The 12,143-nt window shown below is 39.8% G+C and overlaps 2 non-coding genes and 1 pseudogene across 2 annotated transcripts; 1 reads left to right on the top strand and 2 right to left on the bottom strand.

Annotated features, from left to right (window-relative positions):
• Positions 1-3,041: 3,041 nt before the first annotated feature.
• LOC139771493 (synaptic vesicular amine transporter-like) lies at positions 3,042-12,022 on the bottom strand (annotated as a pseudogene).
• Trnag-gcc (transfer RNA glycine (anticodon GCC)) lies at positions 5,241-5,311 on the top strand. The gene has a single exon. It is a non-coding gene; the product is annotated as a tRNA-Gly (tRNA).
• On the bottom strand, positions 6,719-6,789 carry Trnag-gcc (transfer RNA glycine (anticodon GCC)). The gene has a single exon. It is a non-coding gene; the product is annotated as a tRNA-Gly (tRNA).
• Positions 12,023-12,143: the final 121 nt, after the last annotated feature.

The raw sequence follows: 12,143 nt of genomic DNA, 5'->3' as shown, positions 1-12,143 counted from the left end.
TAATGATCGCTTTTAAATTATTCTTTATTAATGTTACTTGTTCCGCGTTATATATAGGATTCCGAGCTAGATTTTTTGCCACTGCTCATAAGAAAGGTCTATGGTCTGGAGCGTGCAATGATTTACACCGAGTATTGATTTAATTCACAAGTTTATTTTAATCAAACGTTGTCACGGTTTTATAACGTGCTCTCGACACACATGCTCAAGTCACTCTGCCCTGCTCCCGAATTCATCGGTGCGGGATCGCTAGATCGACGCGCGCGTCAATCGATATATAGTGGGGGTAAGGGCCTCGCGATTATTATATACCGGCTAGAAACTCACTTTTATGCGTGAACAATTAATATTTTGCATTTTGACACAGGTGAGAATTTGCTGCGTATTGTATTACAGAACTGCTTCCGAAATTCTAGCATTATGAGAATCTCATTTGCTAAAATTAACGCGCTTTCCGCTTTTCAAATTTTTTTTGCAGATTATTGAACTAAATAATTCTGTAGGATTATTCGTCAAATTTAACAGCAAGCTGCCGGAATAAGCGCTTAGATAAATAACACTCTATTTTTGGGTATAGACCCTGCAGTTTCAGAAACGGTACGTAGTTTTTCTTCGTTTCACGCCCCAGGGGGGTCGATTAAAACCTTTCATAGCAAGGCAAGATATATCAAAAGATTTGGTTACCCTTGATTTGGTGTATCACATATTGAGCAAGCGTGGCGTAGCAGACAGCGCACTGGTCTGCTAAACCAAAGATCTCAGGTTCGAATCCAGTCCTGGTAGAACCAAAATAAATAAAATTGTATCGCTTGTCTCTCCTCTTCGACGGAGTGGCAGCCCGTCAGGAGTATCCCTTGCCTAGAAACCCCCTCTATTTTGCCGTTCGGATTCGGCGTTAAACTGTAGGTCCCATGTGCTTGTGTACAACCTGCGTGCGCACCACAAGCACATGACTTTGGGGGAGGCCTAAGTCCGATTCGGACTGTTGCGCCATTGGATTGGATTGTAGCTCCGAAATATTATTATCTCTTGTTTCGGTACTGACAATGAGTTTATTATCTTTGTAGACATTGACAAGTTGTTGAAATGCATCATACGCCATTTCCGACTGACAATGAGTGTTAATGGTATCTATGATACGATCTTCTTGATTTCGCGTGGTCTGCTCGACTAGCAGAATGGTCATGCTTGGTATCACAATACGTGATACACACATATTGTGTATCATAATTTATTTGATACACAAGAGAAAGAATTTTATTTTATATTCATTGTAACTTATCAAGTCTCTTCAGGTACAAAAATTTACAAAGAACAGCCCCAGGTAGCAAGGTGACGTCTATTTAACGTCATTTTTTGGTCATGTTCTGACGATTGCGACGTTATGAAATGACGTCAAAGTGCCGTAAAAATGACGTACTTTTGTCTCATCTCCGTGACGTCATATATTGACGTCACTAATACGTAATTAATGACGTCGCCGGGACGAAATAAAAGTACGTCAGATTTTGAACATTTGGACGTCATCTTGGAATGGCAGTCACAAGACTGACCATAAAATGTCATCAAATAGACGACAACTTTTTAATCTACATTATTTTTTATGAAATTAAAATGTTAAAATGTCCACTTGATAAACGTTTATAAAAAAACGTTTTTCTTCTTTATCTGTGAAAAAAAAACGCTTTTTTAACTGTTTCTTTACGTATCATGTGCATATTAGCCCCGCTCTCTCAAGGCGGTCACCCATCCTAGTACAGTACCGCGCCCGTGTTGCTTGACTTCGATGATCCAGTGAACAGTGACGATCTTCTGACCCTGATGCTTCCTTAGTAACTGTACTTGTCTATAACAAGTACATATTTAAAGTGTTCAAAAATCTTGTAATGATATCTTCTTGATAGCTATAACACTGCATGAAATAGTTATCATTGTCTTATAAACGTCCATTATTAGTCGCCGTGACCGGGGCACGTTGTCACATCAAATGTTGTAATTGCATGCAAAATGTTATCCAAACTGTATTCAACGTAAATATCAATATATTATAGTGCGCTGCAATGTAAAAAAGTAAAATCCTTCACAGAAACATTTATTTTATTTCAAAAAAGTACAAAAAGCACGAAGTTTTTGTCTTAATCTAAATACAAGAATTCCACTCGAATGCGCAACTTATTGATCGTTAAAATCAAGACGAATTACTTCTAGATCGACTACTGCGGCTCTCGCAGTTTTCCGTTTGTAGGAGCGCACCATATTCCAATTGCACCTATGACATTAAAATTCGTGACAACGCGCCCCGAGGGCATTTTTTTACTCCAAACAGCCTCATGGCCGACACATTTGAGATGTTCATAAGGTTAGGTATTGCACGCGGTAGGTAAAAGTACATACTTTAAGATAATATAAAGGTCTATTCTGAAAAAACATAAGCTTCATGTCCAGTACGTTGAATATTAGACAATAAAATTTTACTTACGGTCGCAAAAAACTTTCAAGTTGATTTTACGTCAACACGGCTGGAGCAATCTCAACACTGTAAACACACCAAAGATGGGCATACACTAACACGTTTTAGGAATGACGGGTGCTGCCCTCTGGTTATTAGTTTTTTAAATAAAGCCGATGTGACAACGTGCCCCGTGTGACAACGTGCCCCGGTCTACCCTATTAATTGTTACTAATATAAATTCTATAGAAGTCCATCAACGGTTTATCTTAAACTGCATTAAATTCAATCATGGAGATCTGTAAAACAGGGATATAAAGTCTTTCATTTCCCACTCCGAATCGTGTACAATTTTTCACGCATTTGTACAACGATGACGTTATTCTCGCTGCAAATTTATATTTCATACACGAAACGGAAAATTTAATTCGATATGGCAAATAAGGGCCGGTCTACAATGGGTGTTGTAACTGTCGTAAGTCGTTAGTCGTAAGAAATTGACCAATCACAATCGAATTTGAAGAGAATAATCAACTAATGATTGGAATCATGTAAAGGAAAGTAAAATGTGAGAGACATACGCGGAAGTTAGTCATGTGCATATACCTATAGCAAAGCCGAGGCAGAACGCCACATCGTCGATGGTAAACGCTTCCGTAAACAGCGCTGTGCCTTATGTCAACCAGATATCCTAGCTCAGGCATCATTGAACTGTCCACCATTCCGATCGCGAATCCCAATCCCGCGTTCGATACGATCAAGTGATCGATACTTCTCGCTAACGGAATCTGCGAAACAAATTGAAAAAAATAAGATTAGGAACAGCCACGGAATACTACTGTCCTGATCGACGCTTTCACCGACGATAGGCGGGCATGTACTTAATTGATTTGTTATCAGAAATTTTTGTTTACTAATTTCATAAAATAATGAAACTATCACTACAGGTAGCTATAGACTAATAGGTTTCTCATCATCGAGTCTAACTTTCCATTTTATGAAGGTGAAATAAAAATTCTTGATCTGATAGTGAAGTAGTCTGGCCAGTTCCTGGTCGAAATTATTTATTATAGTTTATTTTATATCATTCGCGAAAAGCATGTGACAATATAACTCATATATTCGGAATTGCTATATGTATAAGCGTGAACAAATTTGCTAGACTACGGTTTTCCGAGCAATTTTCATACATTTTCTAATATAGTGAAATATTTTAAAAGCTTTAATTACACGAGCTTATTTTAACGCGGTCCAATTAACGTGGTTACTGATTCTCGAGTCTCTAACAAATCTTTCAATTTGAATGACTTACAAATGTATACATTTGTAAGTCATTCAAATATATAAATATTTTTATCACTGTATTATTGCATTACGATTCATATGTAATTTCAATCGAGTTGTCGACGAAATTCCGTCGTTTTATGTCATAACGTAGACACAAGTGACGTTAAATGGCAGTTGTTTCGCTCTCTCGGTGGTAAGGATGTAAGCCAATCCTTACGGGTTTTTGCCCTGGCCGTGCGCCTGGGCAGATAATCGTTACGGTGTTAACCGGCTCGTCCCGAAATTACAGGGTCCCGAAATCGTCGCAACTTCGCTCAAGTTCACGGGAAACGCAAAATCTTCGTAATATTACTGTGACCGGACGAAGGTATGATGCTCGTCACAAAATGAAATTATGTACCACGCAGGTATGTACTTACACACATCAAGCAGATACCAATGACGACGAGTCCTATCAGGGAAGCTAGCCATCTGTAACAAGCGCATATCGAGATAAAAACGTTAGGCCGTCTAGCAAAAGATATCTTCGCCCGAACAGAGACTCGAACCCTGGACCCTCAGATTAAAAGTCAGTCTGATGCTCTGAGCTATCCGGGCGACATATAGCTCGAAATTTGGCGATTTCGCCATTATTAGAATATTTTTATATTTAAGGCAAGATACCCGGCCGGACTGACCTGCCCATTTTGTGCCCGAGCGGCCCGAAAAGATTCGTCCCGATCAAGTAACTGATGCTCGCCGGTAAAAACGTCGCCCCTTGTTTCCAGCGGCTTGCGCCCATCGTATCCATCATCCAGATAGGTAGGCTCGGTTCCAGCATAGCGATGTCCATATTTGCAAACGTTATCGCGCCTGGAATACCGGTAACCCTTATATCTTTTACTTGAAGTGCGAAACGTGGTATTTTATATAACTAGGTAGATTTCCCGTACCAGCTGCTAAAATGATGTAAGGATCGGTACGATAAGGGACTTCAACGACGGTGGTTCCGCTTCCGTGTACACAACCGACGGTTGAAGCATCAAAAGCTGCAATACTTGAGAATTTTTCAAAAAATTATTAATTATTATGAAACATGAGCATTAAGAGAAATTTTTATTTTTGAATGCGATAATATAAGATTATAAGCGAATTTGAGGTATAATATCACGTATATCAGAAAATATTTTTAAACTGTAAATTAACATATAAATTAAGCATAATTTGTCAATTACGCGTGATAAGTGTTTTTTTATTACACATTTATACTCACGTCCATCGCCAAGGGCTAACGCGGAAAGGACTAAAAACGGGGCGGATTTTCCTACAAATTTGTACATTACTCCGCCGAATGGAGGGCCAATAAGGACGCCAAGGACCAGACCGCCCAGCGCGATACCCATCGCGTTCTTTGTCGTCCTGATATCTCTCCGCTAACATACCCATACCTGTCGGAGAATCGTATATGAGAAAGTATTACAATCACATACTACGTCATTGGAGAAAGAGCTCCTACGTCGCAACAACATCGGTGGTTCAGTGGTAGAATGTTCGCCTGCCACGCGGGCGGCCCGGGTTCGATTCCCGGCCGATGCAATTTTGAATTTTATTTTGTTAATTATTTACGTAACTCAATTAAGTTGCACTGTTATTGCAACTTTAATTTTAATTTAAAACAACCTTCGTTCGAAACGCGGATCTAGCTCGCGGCTGGGCTGGGTTCGAAGGAGGTGCGGAGGAACGGACGCGCGGTGAGGTTTGGCAAAATGAAGTGTATCGTGGTTCGCAATAACGTAACAGAGTTTATTCTATAATGAACGGGCGCGGTATTTACAACGGGTTGAGAATACAGTGGAACGGTCGCGGTATGTACAATGGTGCGGTAAGCGCAGGACACAGAGTCAGGGCGCACGCGGTGTGCGCGGGAATGCACGTGTGGTGCGATCGTGACGGGCGATCGGCTTGTGGCGGGTGGCGCGAGGTAAAGCGCGGCGCGCACGGGAGCGGATACGGCGATGAGATCGCTGCAATTCGGCGCGTTAGGCGGCAGGAGTATCCGGTGAGAAGCGCTCGGTGGAGGCAGAGAAGCGCTCTGCCCCCGTGCGGATAACTCCGTGTGCAGGGAAGCCGGTCGTGTACCGAGAAGCGCTCGGTGAAGATAGAGTATGCCAGAGGCTCTCTACCTTCGTTCTGACTAGCGGGGGCGTGGTGTAGGGAAGCTGGTCGTCTAACGAGAATCGCTCGGCGAAGACAGAGAGTGCCCGAGGCGCTCTACCTTCGTTTTGACTAGCGGGTGCGCGGTGGAAGAAAGCTGGTCGCCTATCGAGAATCACTCGGCGAAGACAGAGAATGCCGGAGGCGCTCTACCCTCGTTCTGACTAGCGGGCGCGTGGTGGAAGAAAGCCGGTCGTCTATCGAGAATCACTCGGCGAAGACAGAGAATGCCGGAGGCGCTCTACCCTCGTTCTGACTTGCTAGAGAGATGCGGGAATTCAGGATCGGTGCGGTCGGTCGGAACGTTGATCAGGAAATCGCCTTTAGCGTTAAAAACGCTCGTCTTTTATACCCGGCGCGGCGGTGTTACGCAGTGGCGGGGGTAGCGACGGCGATCGCGAGCGCCGGGATGGTGCGGCGGAACGGTCGGGAAATACGGCGTCCCGACGCCGCGATCGCGTTCGGCGGTCTTCGGTCGCGGTCGGCATCGCTCGGCGTGTCGAGGCGGTTGCCGCGGCAAGTCCGTTCGCGGGCTTCCTAACGTTACATGCTAGCGTTTGAAAGGGTGTGGGCATAACGTGCCCTGTCTTCGCCCTGCGGGTGGTCGGCCGGGCGGTCTCGGCGGGATGTTATGCCGGAACGATGCATATTTGGGGGTGCATCGTTATCTCGTTGCAAATTTTTTATGCAACGAGATTTAAATGCTTGATAAAAAAAATTAGAACCTTTTGTGCGATTTTTTTTGAAAAATTTTGCCGAAACTAAACGCTAGAGCAAAATATATTTTCTTGCATCGGCCGGGAATCGAACCCAGGCCGCCCGCGTGGCAGGCGAGCATTCTACCACTGAACCACCGATGCTTGTGTAGAAATGGGAGAAAATAGCCTTGACGAGTGTGGAAACTTTCTATGTTATTTAATAAGATTGCCATTTGTGAACACCAAGTTAATGCGGGTTAATAGAGACAAGCTTTTACCGGAAACACTAGAGCACGATGAACCGATACCCTGAAGAGCTCGCGCTAGGAAAAGTATACCATAGCTTCGTCCGAAAGCAAAAATCAGCGTGGATAGGAACATGATAATGAATCTGGTAAACATAGGTATGCTGTATCCGATTCTAAAAACAAATAACAAATTTAAAAATTGAACCTAAGCCTGCGTTCGTTTGTTCTCATTGGGAGCTATTGGGAAAATAAAATATATAATACACGTAACATGTATTATAAGATTTTTTATTTTTCTAATAGCTACCAATGTGAATAAACGAAACGCAGACTAAATATTATCACGTTTTGCGATATTCTTTTGTTTGATACATCGGTACTTTATTGACATTAGATTAAGGAGAAAGATTTCCCATTTTTCGATTAAATTCTATTTTAACGTTATTTCTATTATAAATTATATTTTTAAGTTATTGATCTGATAGAGAGGTAAAGAGAGAGAAAGAGATTGTTTTAAAAAGAGATCGGAAAATTTCTTTCTAAATAGAAAAATTTTTTTGATATTAATAGTGACTATCTTGATGGATAAAAATCGCCTTTAAAACGTTTTGTTCTCGGTTTGATGCAACGCAAGCATAACAAACCTCTCTCGTATTAATCTAATATTTAATATGTTCCGAACAAAAGTCAGTCACATTTTGGGTAAGTGCAAAACTTACTTATGGGTCAATGGCCCAACTATAGGGTTAGCCAACAATTGAACAAAAGCTTTGGAAGCGAACATCATTCCTACTGCTACGGTTTCTTCTAATAATTCTCGATGTCTCTGCTCTTTTTCCTTTGTGTCCGGCAATGTGAGATTGGCTGCGGTAATTTTTAAAATGGAAAATAAATCAGTGAAGCGTTCGTCCTATTGAGCGTATCGAAAGATTTTGTAGCTGAACAAGAAGGTCTTTGCTCTTCTCTTCTTCGTCTCTAAAAGAACGTAGTCGTTTAAAACGTAGTTTCTAGTCGTTTAAAATTGTTTTTAATTATTTCATCCTTTTTGCGTAATTCGAGGAGTCTCCTGCTGTGCAGTATCATCCTCGTGAGACCAACTACCGCCTTCCGCATCCTATAAATAAAAAAATATTTTAGAAAACATTAGAATAAATACTTTCTGTTCCTATCCCTTTCTAAAATATGATATTATTTTCTAGATTTTTTAAGTTTAACATGCTTTAACTTCTTCAAGGGCACATATAAGTTTAATTCTTTTTAAAATTTTAATATTGCTAACAAAGGAAAAGTAACAGTCATTACAATAATATTCTTAATTTTTACCAAATAATATTTCCAATTTTTTTTATTATTTTCTTTTTTATTTAATTGCTATGGATTTAAAATATAAAATATAATTAAACAAAAAATCAAATAAATTTTTTCTAACTTTAAAAAATTTCTGAAGAAGTTAATCTTTTTCACGAATTGCCTTATTTTTTTACGATGGAACATATACATTGCAAATCAATGTGTTTTATTTAATACACTTTTGTAGTTACTTTTTAGACGTTTAGAAACGTATTCAATATAAAATTATGTGTTAACACATAAAGCGTTTTCAAGCGTTACACACAAAATATGAAACACTAAAATTGAGTTAAAATAAAACACTTATTAATCGAAAAAGCGTTTAAAGTAACAAACGCTTAATCCATTTATAGAAAATACACTTTAAGCGTTTTATTTAACTTATACATTACTTTATTTTGAAAATTTGACAGCACATTACAATTTTTATAAAGATTTAATTTATCCAAGAAACCGCTCATGATTAATTAATGGAATAAACCTTGTATTTCTAATTTTGAAATCAGAAAGAGGGTGCGGAAATATTAAATTATTGACATTAACAATATTTTGTCGATTGTTTGAAAAAAGCACTTTATGTGTTTTTATATTGAATACGTTTCTAAACGTTTAAAAAATGACTACAAAAAAGTGTATTAAATAAAACACTTGGATTTGCAGTGTAGTTCCAGGTACAATTTCTGAAATCTTCAATTTGTTGCTATAATTGAATTCTTCCAGCCGTTATGGTTTTTATAATATTGGTGGTGTTTTAAAAAATAGTTATAAATTTGGGATAATTCGAGCTTTTTGTTTCGCGCCGAGGCGATCGCCATGACGATCAGCTCTCTGGTCGTATGCGGCGGTGGCACGGGAGATCGACGTCCTTGATTCTCGACTTTTTGACCAAATTTCTCGTTAATGAGATTTTGTTCTGGTAATTGTGAAATTTTATATACAAATGAGATGTCTAGTTCAGACACGTTGTCCAAGACTTCGTTGCTACTGAATTCCACTTTCGCACTAATATCTGTGTCGAATATTTCAAGCATCACAGTTATTTGTATTTTGAGACATTGCATCATCTTTCGATGATAAAATTGCGTTTTTCACGACTTTAAGGTCAGATTTCCCCTCTTGGGAGAAAGAGGTTATTTTCTTTTTGTGACCATCAACTTTTATAATTGCTTTCTTTTTTGTTTTCATCGCAGCTAGGGGAGACCGGGACTAGTTAGTTGGTACATGGGCCAGATAGGTAAAGTTGATCGTAGGAAACAGTAGCTTCACAGAGCCTTTCCATATAAGTCATGCCGTATAATTTTATACCTAACTTACAAATAGAAATTTCATAAAAATAATAGTAAGTAGAAATTTCTAATACAGTAAACTTTACATTACTAATACAGTTTTCGCAAATATAAGGGCACTAGTCTACCAGAAAAACTTTTCATAATAAAGATCAAGGGAAGTAGTAGAACTCACTTCTTGGTTACAAAATATGCATTTGTCTACGCCTTCTGCACATTCAGAGCAGCATATGATGCATCTGCATGGCAGAAACACGGTATCGATTCTTTTAGCATGACAGTAATCGTAAAGATTTATAATGATTTCTTTATCGCCAGATGCCGTGGCTGTTTCTGTACTCTCAATGACAATACTTTGAGAGCTCGGCGTACTTTGAGAGCTTCCGGCAATTATTGCAAAAGTGACAAAAGATAATATTGCATAAAAAATATAATATTTTCGCAAAAACATTGCGATAATATTTCAATTAGTTATTTTAGGCTGAGTATTTTTACAAACAGAAAATATTTTTAGTTTTGTATAGCCAAAAGTAAAATAAATCAGTGATGTATTAAATGTTATATTTATAAAGGACCCCGCGGAATCCTTATGGAAAATGGCTTTCGGTCAAATGTTTCGAAACTTTGCAAAAAGGTAGTTCTCAACATGTAGATTAAAAGTGTCAATGGGCATGAAACTCTAAAAATTCGAGATTTTGAGCTACAGCCATCCAAAGTAGTAGATTTTTTAATTTCTGCAGCATATTCCGAAGTTCGGCAACGGTAGCTTATCTTAATTGGGTGAGGTTTTACAAAAAAATGGTAAATACAAAAGTTTTGTATTAGATTCGAGGCTCCTTTTTTTAGGCTCTTTTTTCACTTTAAGGCCCATCGCCTGTTTGGGGCCCATTGCCTATTTGGGACACTACACATGTAGCCTGTGGTGCATTTGGCCAGCTAAGGCAAGACTGTGGGGCGTCCGGCCAGCTAAGGCAAGACTGTGGGGCGTCCGGCCAGCTAAGGCAAGACTGTGGGGCGTCCGGCCAGCTAAGACAAGACTATGGGGCGTCCGGCCAGCTAAGACAAGACTGTGGGGCGTCCGGCCAGCTAAGGCAAGACTGTGGGGCGTCCGGCCAGCTAAGGCAAGACTGTGGGGCGTCCGGCCAGCTAAGGCAAGACTGTGGGGCATCCGGCCAGCTAAGACCCACGCTATCAGACGTCTCCTTGCTCATAATTCCAGTTTACGCTACCCTTGTGACTAGGCTATGCTGAATTTTTGTGCTTAATATAGTTGAACGTATATAGCCTTAGTATGCCACGGACCCAAAAACTTGAGTTCTCCTGATGATTTTACAAAACTTTTGTACTTACCACTTTTTTGTAAAACCTCATCCAACTAAGATAAGCTACCGTTGCCGAACTTCGGAATATGCTGCAGAAATTCAAAAATCTACCACTTTGGATGGCTGTAGCTCAAAATCTCGAATTTTTAGAGCTTCATGCCCATTGACACTTTTAATCTACATGTTGAGAACTACCTTTTTGCAAAGTTTCGAAACATTTGACCGAAAGCCATTTTCCATAAGGATTCCGCGGGGTGTTGGAATAACGCAGGAAAATTGAAATAAAATAGAAAATTATCTTTGAAATTTGTCCTTCTCGTGACGTCCATTTATAAAAAAAAAAACAAAAATTACGTACCGTAAGACTTTATCCGCAACACGTTCGGGTTTCGCTCGCTGAAAAAAAAAAAAATTTCGCATTCTGGCACAATTACTCGCGCGTTTCGCCGCAATGTCTCTTGCTGGCGATATCGCTAATCCCACTGCATTCTTCAATGTCATCCGTGGTGCGTTTACGATTGTACAATGGACCTTTGAAAATGTGTACTTGTATTCGGGCTTCGATAGCCTCTTTCGTGCATTGCAATATGTCATCTGGCCAAAATACATCCATCGAGTTGACGCACACGATCTTTCGGAGGCCAGCCGGCACTCGCACAGAACTATATTTAATGTCTTGCGTATAAGCAGTTTCTCTCTCCATCATATGGATAATCGTTTCTGGAAGCCATTTTCGGAAGGCCATGTCGTCTAAAGCGTCGATAGTATCCAATTTGATTTATATGTTACATTATTTCCACCTGCACCAGATCTTGCCTGTGATTGTACAACCTTTCGGCGCTCTTTCCCAAATTTCTGTCGCAGACGGTAGAATTCTTTCTCTGCAGCGGATCTTGCGAATATACATACATAATTTATATAGGGACCATAGACAAATTGATGCATAAAAGAGCTAATTTAACCTTACTTCTTCGTTATTATATCACTTACCAGTCATTGGCGGTATCAACGCTTCTCCAATATGCTTCCATATTAAATCCTTGTCAGATTTTTTACTGTATCCTTTCGTTTTTTTTTCATACAGTACAGAATTTGGCATAACTAAATTAATTAATGTCCTCCATGCCAGGATTTGCGCTTCCGATGCATTCTCGTCTTCATATTCCGTATCTGTATTCCATGTATCCATCCTTTCAGCGAGAGATACAATTTCGGTTGCAGTTTTTAGGTTGTTGATTATATTTTGATAGAATGAAAAGACCCGCCAGTTCTGTCGGGAACCGGAACGATTTTTCTGTTGTGAGGTGGCG

This window comes from Temnothorax nylanderi, unplaced genomic scaffold (genome assembly GCF_030848795.1).
Source record: "Temnothorax nylanderi isolate EJ_2023f unplaced genomic scaffold, tnyl_v1.0 TNYL_tig0040_pilon, whole genome shotgun sequence".
NCBI classification, from domain to species: domain Eukaryota; kingdom Metazoa; phylum Arthropoda; class Insecta; order Hymenoptera; family Formicidae; genus Temnothorax; species Temnothorax nylanderi.
The sequence above is the reverse complement of the archived record's forward strand: the minus strand, read 5'-3'. Positions and strand labels throughout refer to the sequence as shown.